Source organism: Perognathus longimembris, chromosome 2 (genome assembly GCF_023159225.1).
Source record: "Perognathus longimembris pacificus isolate PPM17 chromosome 2, ASM2315922v1, whole genome shotgun sequence".
Classification (NCBI taxonomy): Eukaryota; Metazoa; Chordata; class Mammalia; order Rodentia; family Heteromyidae; genus Perognathus; species Perognathus longimembris.
This window is the reverse complement of record NC_063162.1, coordinates 120,431,452-120,442,239: the sequence shown is the minus strand read 5'-3', so window position 1 is coordinate 120,442,239 and position 10,788 is coordinate 120,431,452. Positions and strand designations below refer to the sequence as shown.

At 39.2% G+C, this 10,788-nt stretch overlaps 2 pseudogenes; both read right to left on the bottom strand.

Moving 5' to 3' along the window:
- Window positions 1-472: 472 nt before the first annotated feature.
- LOC125345418 lies at window positions 473-1,748 on the bottom strand (annotated as a pseudogene).
- Window positions 1,420-2,402, bottom strand: LOC125347030 (annotated as a pseudogene).
- Between the last annotated feature and the right edge of the window lie 8,386 nt (window positions 2,403-10,788).

Below are 10,788 nucleotides of genomic sequence, written 5' to 3'. Positions count from 1 at the left end.
TTTTAAAAATCATAAAATGTTTCTTACAAAAGAGCATTACATTCTGCACACTGCTCTGAACAAATGCCAGGGACATGTGAACTATTGTCACTTTCCTCCTGGCCCCTCCCCCCCCAAATGTTTACAGTGACCACAAAGCAAGGTGTTCACAATAATTACATAGGGGGAATTTTTTAAAACCACCAACAATGAACAAAAAATAAAATCCACTCACTCTGCTGCTGTTTCAAAATTTCAATTTTAGGGGCTGGGGATATGGCCTAGTGGCAAGAGTGCCTGCCTCATATACATGAGGCCCTGGGTTCGATTCCCCAGCACCACATATACAGAAAATGGCCAGAAGTGGCGCTGTGGCTCAAGTGGCAGAGTGCTAGCCTTGAGCAAAAAGAAGCCAGGGACAGTGCTCAGGCCCTGAGTCCAAGCCCCAGGACTGGCCAAAAAAAAAAAAAAAAAAAAAAAAAAATTTCAATTTTAGTTTTTGCACACCCTCCCCCCCAACCCTGTTTTTAAGGAACTAAAACATTACATCTGGTGAACAGCAAAGATTTCACTACACCTCAAATGCAGAACACCTATGAAGCAGAGGAATGTTGGCTTTTTAAACAGAAGCAGATTAAAAAAAAAAAGATGCAGGACTCCTTCAGTTCTTCACTAGTCTTAGAAAAACTTTCCAGAATACTGCTTCACACTGTTCTGCAGTAAATACTGTGCATTCTGAATCTGGTCCTGTGTTCCTGTAATGGTAATGATCAGATCTTCGGATCCGTCTAAAGGCTCATCAATTTTGATCGAAGCTCCGGACTCATGACGGATTTGTTTATTCCGTTGACCACCTTTGCCAATAATAGATCCAGCCAAATCTTTGGGAATAGTTACTTGTGTAGTAATAATAGGTCCACCAAGATCACCATATGAGCCACGAACCCCAGCATAGGAATAATCATATCCAGAGCCACCCTGTGGTTCCTAAGCCGTCTGCCACTCTGATGGGCTCCATGTATCTATCGCAGAATCCCAAATTTCGTCAGCACTGAAACCAACCATGCCATCATAGCGGTCTCTAGGTCTTCCTCTTCTGTCATAGGCCATTAGATCTCCTCCTCTAGGTGGTGGTGGTGAAGAGGAAGATTCCGAGCTCTGCTTCCACCCGGCCACCTCGACCAGGAGGTGAAGGAGGAGGTTCACGACGAGGGCTCATATCATCATAATCTCTTCTAGAAGGTGGCATAGGACGACCACCCCGACCAGGAGGCATTCTGTCAAAGCCACCTCTTCCCCCATGGGAAATCCCACGGGACGTCCAAGGCGATCATCAAACATCATCGTAAAACCTCCATAATCATAGGTCTCATCATAGAAGTTGGGATCATGAGGCTGCACACGTCCTTTAGTGGGAGACCTTTTTTTTTTTTTTTTTCCTTAAGGAGACTGTAAGTTACACTGTGGTTAAGACTTGTATCTTCACCCTTGAAAAAGCCCACATTCTATCACAGTGATGTATGGTCAGACTTAACAGCCCCAATTGTTAAACACTTGGATCAAGTCATAACCAGTTTTATTGCAAAAGGACCCTGTACACATTTATTAACTCTAGTACCTTAATAGCTACCCAACAAGTCATTAACATACAGAAACATGCATCATGAGAAGCAAGAAGTATCACCCATCCCTTCTGCATATTAGCAACTTGTCACTCCTGAACCCAGTACGCACCACTGAGATCTGTGAACAGTCACTTTCCCATTCATCCTGAGTGAAAGATGGAATGACTTAAGTACAAATGCAACATATTATAAACAATTTCTTACAAAAAAAGTCAGAAATTAAACCAAAGTATTTTACAGAATTTACTACAAAACGCCATAAAAACTGCCTTCACTTAAGCTCTCTCTCCCCGTATCCGGCGAGACAACTGGCTGTCTTTGGGCATGATGGTGACTCTCTTGGCGTGGATGGCACACAGATTGGTATCTTCAGACAAACCCACCAGGTATGCTTCACTAGCCTCCTGAAGCGCACTGATGGCAGCACTCTGAAACCTCAGGCCTGTTTTAAAATCCTGAGCGATCTCTTTTACCAACCTCTGGAAAGGCAGCTTCCGGATGAGTGGATTTCTGATAACGACGAATCCCTCGAAGAGCCACAGTGCTGGGCCTGTAGCGATGGGGCTTCTTCACCCCGCCGGTAGAGGGCGCGCTTTTCCGGGCAGCCTTGGTGGCCAGCTGCTTGCGTGGGGCCTTCCCACCGGTGGATTTAAGAGCAGTCTGCTTGGTTCGAGCCATTTTCTCTCACCCAAAGCCAAAGTCTCAGGCCGCTCCTTGGACCACCGTGCCGCCGCTGTTCCTCAGTGAAGAGGTGCAGTTGGCGAGCTCAGGGACGATAGTATCCCAATGAACGACCAAACGGCTCTGCGCCGACCTCAACCTTTAATCCTGGATGACACCTTCTTAGGAATGTCAACTGTTGCTTTATTCCACTTGACTTCTGAGGAAGATGAATATGGCTCATTAGAGTTAGACACAGGCATCAGAGCTGCTGCTCTTAATAAACCTGATACTTCAAGATACCAAAACCAGAGAAACCAGCCAGGTGCTGGCTCATGCCTCTTCTCCTAGTTGCTCAGGAGGTGAGATTTGGAGGATCATAGATTCAAGATCTGCATAGGCATAAAAGTAAGACTCTCAATTCTAATGTAACCAGCAAAAGGCAGGTCTGGAGGTACGACTCAAGTGGTAACAGCTCACCTGGGCAAGAAAGCCAAGCAAGCATGAGGTTCTGAATTAAAAAACCCAGTACCACCCTCCCCAAAAAAGAAAGAATGAAAGAAAAATCTACAAAGAGCTACATAATGTAACCTTGGAATTTAGTCTCTTCTGCTCATATACTTCTTTATACTTTATGGTAAATCGTTTAAATATTTTCAAAATATATGCATTTTATATTTGTCTCATGTTTCTCACTCAAATTTCTGTTTGTGATTTTTTCTGTAGTGAGATATATGTCACTATAGAAATATATGTTTCTATGTATATATATCATTATGATGATATATATACATATATACATATATTATATATATGTGTGTATACCTCTAATACATTTACTGTTGCGCATCATTCCACTGTTTGAATATATTCTGATTTCTTTTTTTTTTTTTTTTTGGCCAGTCCTGGGCCTTGGACTCAGGGCCTGAGCACTGTCCCTGGCTTCTTCCCACTCAAGGCTAGGACTCCGCCACTTGAGCCACAGCGCCGCTTCTGGCCGTTTTCTGTATATGTGGTGCTGGGGAATCGAACCTAGGGCCTCGTGTATCCGAGGCAGGCACTCTTGCCACTAGGCTATATCCCCAGCCCCCTGATTTCTTTATTCAGCCATAATCTCCATTTTCCTGATCCTTTATTATTATGATATTTCTTTTCTATTGTTTCAAACAAGGCTGCTGTGATTATGAAAGAAAAAGATATATGGATTCAATTATATTTAAAGACAAACTACTATATCAAAATATCTTAGGGAAATGGAAAATATAATCTGATAAACATATTTTCAGTGCATATAACCATCAGAGGGTTAGATTAAGTATGTATAAAGCACTCCTACAAATCAATAGGAGAATATAAAAACTTCAATAAAAATGGGAAAAAGTTATGAGAAAATTTATAGAAGAGCATAAAAGTAAACCTGAGTGGCCAAGAAATACTAAAAAATGCTCCATTTCACTTAGAATTAGAGGAAAATGGAAAAAAACCCTATAACAACTATATCTATCATACTGCAAGAAGGAATATGTTTAAAAGATGAGCTCAAGTATTAGCAAAGACGTACTCTGATGAAAATTCCTTCTCCCTGACTTGAGGAAGTTTAAATTGCTACACCCATTTTGGAGAGCAAATTAACAATGTTTAGTAGTTTTAAAAATAAGAATGCATATATACTAGAAAAACTCATACCTACGTATCTTGGGGGATGTATGCAAATGTTCTTTAGTTTTTTCCAATGGACTACTTTTTTTCTGTAAGAAAATTTGCTTCATGTAAGTCATACTATATTTTAAACGACAGTGGTTTAGTTATTTCAGTCTTGACCTCATCTATGTGTGTTAGTATAAAATCCGGTTTGACAGTCATAAAAATATCTAACCTACACATTTATTTTCTTTTATATTGATTTTATACATAGTACATGTTGGGTGCTGTGTGATATTCTGCGATGAAGGACTCACGGAAGCTACTGGCTATTGCTTTAAAGTTTTACAAAATTACTCAAATACTCCTTTCTGTGTTCATATAAATATCCCTGTCCCAGAAAGCAAGTTATCCAGCTTTGCAGGAAATGTCTCATTATGTGGATTAACCTACCCTTGTTTCCATCATCTGCCTCTTGTCCTGACCACAGAGGATGTTCAGTAATCACTGGTTGATGTTGATCAGTGATAGTGCTCTTGTCTGCCTATCTCCTGGGCTTTCATCTGCAGAGACATTAAAGACATCCATTTAGTCACTGGCAGGAAATGAATAAACAGATGTAGAATGGCTTGTGAAATTACAAAGCATACACAAGAATAATTCCCTAAAGTTCTATCTTGCAGATCCATTCCTTTCCCAGCTTCTGAGATGCAGAGAAAATAAGAGCAAGGAAACGCGACCATGTAGGAGTAGCAGAGAAGGCATTGCTTCAGTGTTCTTCATGTAATCTCCAATCCATTAGTCCTATAGCATTGCAGAGTGAAAATCAGAGGCATTTTAGACAGGTTTCCCTTTAAGTCAGAGAAGAATGTTGACATCATTTGTTTCCTATGTATCAAATACAAGAAGATACACACACACACACACACACACTCACACACACACACATCCCTGAAGTTTCTATCCCACCAGATTAGTGAACATTTATCTTTCCACTAGAAAATTGGGTTATATCTGGTAAGTTTGCTTTCAGAATGTGAAGTGTATATCTTGTCAAACCTTCCAACACAGGATAGAAATATAATATATAAGCAATCCCTTACTTTTAGTATTATACATGTTCTATAAATCTATTAGTTAAAATTATTTTATATAAAATCATTGGGAAGAATAACCTCAGACTGTAGGCAGCATGAAAAATTTCCTCTGTGATAAACCAACCCTGAGTCTACCATACATGATTCAGCAATCCATATCAGCTAGGATTTTTCCTGCTTTATGTGTGGATAGATTTTACTGCCATGATTTTCCTTCAAGCAAATTCCATGGACTCAGGTGATGGTCATAAATATCCAAGCCAAAAAAAGTGAATTTTGTAGCAATCATGCAACAGAAAAACCAATCAAGAAACACCCTCCCAAGACTTTACAGAACATTTGGGTAGAAAATCTGCTCTGTTGTGAGCTTTCTTGCCCTTCACTGCTAAAGGAACTACTATTTTGGTCCTGGAGAGGGGGGGCATCTCTTTGATTTCAGTGTATTGTATATTGTTACCCACTCTGCAGAGACAGAATGGGTAATGTTGGAGGCCAAGATTAATGACACCGCACACATACAGGCGGCATAGAATGTTTATTACTTATACAATAAGGCTCTCTTGAATAAGCAAGGCGAGAGAGAGAGAGAGAGAGAGAGAGAGAGAGAGAGAGAGAGAGAGAGAGAGAGAGAGAGAGAGAGCAAAAAAGGAGCCTGGTTCAGGGCTTGTCAGTGGCTATTGATAGGGCTAGATAAGGCTTCCTGAACACAGCAGAGACTTTTGAAGCTTGAACTTGCCCTTGCAGCAAGAAAGGGGCAACCAAGTGTCAGCTTGCAAAATGTGGGGCAGAGAGTGAGACATAAAGGATTTCATTAAAAATGGGTGATACTCATTTTTTTTTTGTGGTACTGGTGTTTGAACCTAGGGCTTCTCTCTTACCAGACTGGCACTCTACCCCTCAAGTCATTTTTGAGTGATGCTGTTAGATCACAGAGGTCCTCTGTGTCTGTCGAGCAAATCTGTCACTCCTTAGGTAAAGGGTATGGATAAGAAACGATTTGTTGTTTTTACTAAGACATCATCACTGAAAAATTCCACTCACATTTACTGTGCAGAATAAGTTAAATGATTATTTCTTTAACCTGGGTTCCTTTTCTTTACTTATTTGTAACAACATTCATTACCTTAAAAAAATCCTCTCGATTCCACATGTAGTTAGATGCCTGTCTTGGAAGCCGGCTGTCCTGGATGAGGGCCTGACTGAGGCAAAGGCTGAGGATTGGATTAGCTCCACTTGAGTGTTCCTTCTTGTCTTATGAGAGTGTAACATAACTCAGATCTTTTTTGCATAGCAATCACAAAAAGAGAGAGCTTAAAGGGAATATAGGAATGAAGCACCACTCAGGAGAAATGTGAAAAACAAAAACAAAAAAACACTAGTACTTTCCCATACCTGCTTTTATAGCATCTGAACTTCCAATCTTGAAACTCACTTATTTGGATTAGAGCTCATGTACGTGTCCATGGGAAGCAGAACAGGGAAGACTTCACCTTCCATTAGTACCTTAAAGAGAGGACGTTTCCACAGTGAAAATCTAATGAATCACTGTGAAAGAACACAGAATGTGTGAGTTGTGATGGTAGCCTAGAAAGAAGGATAGATACTGACTATTAAGATATACTTACTTAGAGCTGGACAAGGTGGGTGTCACTAAAGTAATTCATTTCAGCACATAATTCCTTTCAGAATGCAATGAAAGGAGCTCAGTGGGACAGAAGTTACTGGACATGAGAACAAAAAGAAGTAATCATGGGGGTCAGAGTACTCTAATAGTTTCCTTCCCTTTTGGGGATCCCAACTAATCACTTAGGTTCTTTTCAGTTGTTAAGAAATCATGTTAACTTCTTTGTTGTTTTAACCTTTCTTTCTCTGGGCACATTATCTAGGACAAAATCATTTTGAGTGACTAGGACCCCAAATTTCTCTGTAAAATGTCATTTGAATTTTCAGAGAATTTGGCATTGTTAAAAGTTAAAACATCATTTAATAGAAAGGGAAGAATGCTATGTTGCAAAAAGAAATCTTCTTGAGGATGATATATTACAGCATAATATCACTAAATGCCAGTTCAGCTTTGTGTATTGTGTATAATGAATATGAGAAAATAGTTCCAATGGTGGCAATAAAGACATGGAGCATTGGACACTAAAGTACTGGGCTTGGAGTTACAGTTATTTAGGCAGAATATCCAATGGGAAAGCTAGCTGTGCACATGAACAAGTACTACTCAAGAAAACAAGACATCATCTGAGGTTCAGTTAATGAGAACATTCCGTAAATGCTCATGCTGGGAGAGATGTTTTATTAATATCACGTCATTGGTAATTTCAGAAATGCCTGACAAATGGCTCCCCAAACATTTCTTGCTCCATGAAGCTGAGTTGTACACATGGAAATAGCTAGTGCATGTTATCTGGGGTCTTTTGCAATGTCCTGGCTGAACAAGAAGATTCTGTGTATGTTTGTGGGGCTGGGGGTGGGGAGGGGTGTTGTGGCCAGGTAAGAGGCAGAAGGCAAACACACTGGGAAGATGTTGCTTGATGGCAAATACCAGGACAGGAGGCAATGTTCTACCTAAGGAAATGAGCATTGTCACAGAAGGAGAGAACATGTTGTCAATGCAATAGTCAGAACTGGATGTGGAGTATGCACTGGGAAATGGGTGAAATCTTGTCAAGGTCTCTTCATTAAACAGCTTGCCCTGCATTCTGTTGTAGAAACTATTAAATAGATTGTAACCTTACATGTGAAATATTTCAAGCATATAAACAGGCATTCAATGGTTATTAAGTACCCACATGCACATTGTAAAACAAAAAATTATGTAATATACGTAAGGTTAAGAATTATCTCTAGGTGTAAGACTTATGCTTCACTTTACATTTATTACTGCTATTTATGACAAATGTTTGCACATAGCATATAGTATTGCCTTACATATTAAAAAATTCTAATTAAGGCATGGAATTGAAGCAAAGCTCACTTTTTCCCTCTTAACGTTGTGTTTTGTGTGATTTAGCCACTTTAACTGTGTGTGTGTGTGTGTGTGCGTGTGTGTGTGTGTGTGTGTGTGTGTGGGTGTTAGTAGTGTGCCTTGAGGTTGGGGCTTTGTCCTCTTACTTGGCTTTTCTCCACTTATAGTTGGTGCTCTGCCATTTAAGCTGTTCCTCCAGTTCCAGCTCTCTTTTTCTCATTAATTGGAGATGAGTCTCATGGATTTGTTTGCCTAAGCTAATTTACAGCCAAGATCCTCAGATGTCAGTCTTCTAAGTAGCTAGGATTATAGGCATGAACCACTATCAGCCAACTCCATTTTAATTCTTATAGACTATTCCATTGGAAAAGCATTCCATCTTTCTTTCTTAATTTTCCTGTTGATTCATATGCATTTTTATCGGGTAAAAGTCTCAGTAGAGTTCCTGGATCAAAAAATTTGTGTATCTGAAACTTTCCAAAATAATTATATATGGAGAAATAGTTAACTTGCAGGAGTTATTTACTTATTCCAGACAACTAGGCCCCATATACATATACATACATACATATATATATATATATCTCACTCTCTCTATATATAGGTGTGTGTGTGCGCATGCGTGTGTGTGTGTATGTATATTCAGTGGTTTCTCTTTTATTTCTGTGATGTCATACAATAAACAGGTAGTACGCACTATTGTTCAATTTATTGCTCTTTCTCTTTAGGTAACTCATGGTCATAAAAATGTTCTTTCAATTTCTTCTTGAATTGTAAGATATGCTTTTCATGTTTAATACTTCTCAATTCATGTAGAATTTATTGTTATGCAAAATGTGACGTACAATTTTTTTTTTGCTAGTCCTAGGGCTTGAACACAGGGCCTGAGCACTGTCCCTGTCTTTTTTTTATTCAAGGCTAGTACTCTTCCACTTGAGCCACAGTGCCACTTCCAGTACAAATATTTTTTTGTGTGGATAACCAATTGTCCCAACACAGTTGTTGGAGTTGTTGGTATTTGAAGGCAGACTGGTTCCATGAATTTGTAGATTTGCAGCCAGCATTGGGATTCTGCACTGTTTCTCATCTATGCCAACACTGAAAGGTATTATTTACTTCAGCTTCATTGCAAATCTCAATATTAAGGATATTTTTTGATGTGGACTTAATTAAGCTGGGCTGGAGAGAATTTTAGCACATGAAAAGAAGGCACTGAATTATACATATGTATTTTCCTTTAAGAGTTTATCCTCTTTTCACAAAATGATCTTATTTGCCTTTTGCTTGCCATACACATTCTATGAGAAGACTTTATATCTCCATCAAAAATCTCTCCTGTGAACAATTTGGCAAAACTCTTAGGTAGCGAATGCTACCTATAAAAATGTTATTCATATTAAAACAACAATGATATTTCAATGTATACCTATCAGGATGGTGATTCACAATAAGGATAAGACAAGCCAGAACCCTAGTTAGCTAAAAAGGAATTAATATCCAGAGTGGAGAAAGAATTTATCTGTCTATACAAAGGAAGACAAGCCAATGAAAGAAAGAGACAAAAGAATGCACTGAGTACTACTTAATACTGCAAAAACAATTCCATGAAATTGGCAGAAGTCAGAAAGTCTGATTGATACTGAGAGAAGCCAAAGATAGTATGAATGAGAATTGATACAATCACTGTTGAAAAATAATTTGCTTCATCTAGCTGAATGAATATGACCAGTTTATGACCTAGCCTGTTACCTACTACAAGTAGATATTCTGAGGGAAAGTCCATATACACGAATTAGGAAGCAGCGACCAGAATGTTAGCATTGTTCATAATAAGAAAAAACAGCCCGAAACCCCAAGCATTCATAAATGGTAAGATGCCTAAATGAGTCTGGAACTGTTATATAGTCAAATATTACACCACTGGAAAAGGACTCTACTTTCAGAATATCTATCAGTAGAGGCAATCTCAAAGGCATAAACTTAAAACAAACAACTTACAGAAGAAAACACACAAATCCCATTGCACATGTTCAAACAGAGGGACCCGTGGGTCATAAAGATAAAGACAAAAACAAAAACAAAGCCAGTCAAGGATACTACAGTTTCAGGAGAGTCATTACCTCTCTATGGGCAATAAGAAAAGGTCTCAGTTATGGAGTGGCTTCTAGGCATGGTAATGTTCTATTCCTTGGCTTGGGTACTGGGCACATCTCATGGTGTTTATTTTACTATTGCTCTTTGAACTATGCTCATTTTTATACACATCTCTAAGGTATATTTGATAATTCGAACAAGAAATTTATTTCTGGAGACATAACTTCTCTCAGATTGCAGCTAGCTTAACTTGATCTGGGTGTTGTTCATTTTGCTGTTTATTTCAGACCTTACCTCTCCACTCTGTAGGTTCGCACTTCTTTATGTCTTTTCTGTCTTCAATGGTCCTCTGTCTATCTGGTCCTTTATATTTGCTCGCATGCTTCTTTGAGCCTGTTCTAGGAGTGTCCCTTTTGCTCCTGGAAGGCAGTGAAATGCAGAGCTCCCTGAGGAAAGAAAAGGTTCATACACAGGCAAGAACAAAGTTAGGTAATAATAAATCAATTGTCTATGCTCATTTTTTATTAGAGACCTTCTCTGTACCAAGCTGCCTGCTAAGTATTGGGAGTCAAGCCTTATTTCTGAGCTTGATACTCACACACTGCTAGAATCATGCAGGGATGTTTCCCCATGGCTTGACAGTGCTGAGCAGTAGGGCCATTTTACGAAGTTCTCTGTGTGCAACAGAGGAAGATGTAGTCAAACTGTGGAATAAATT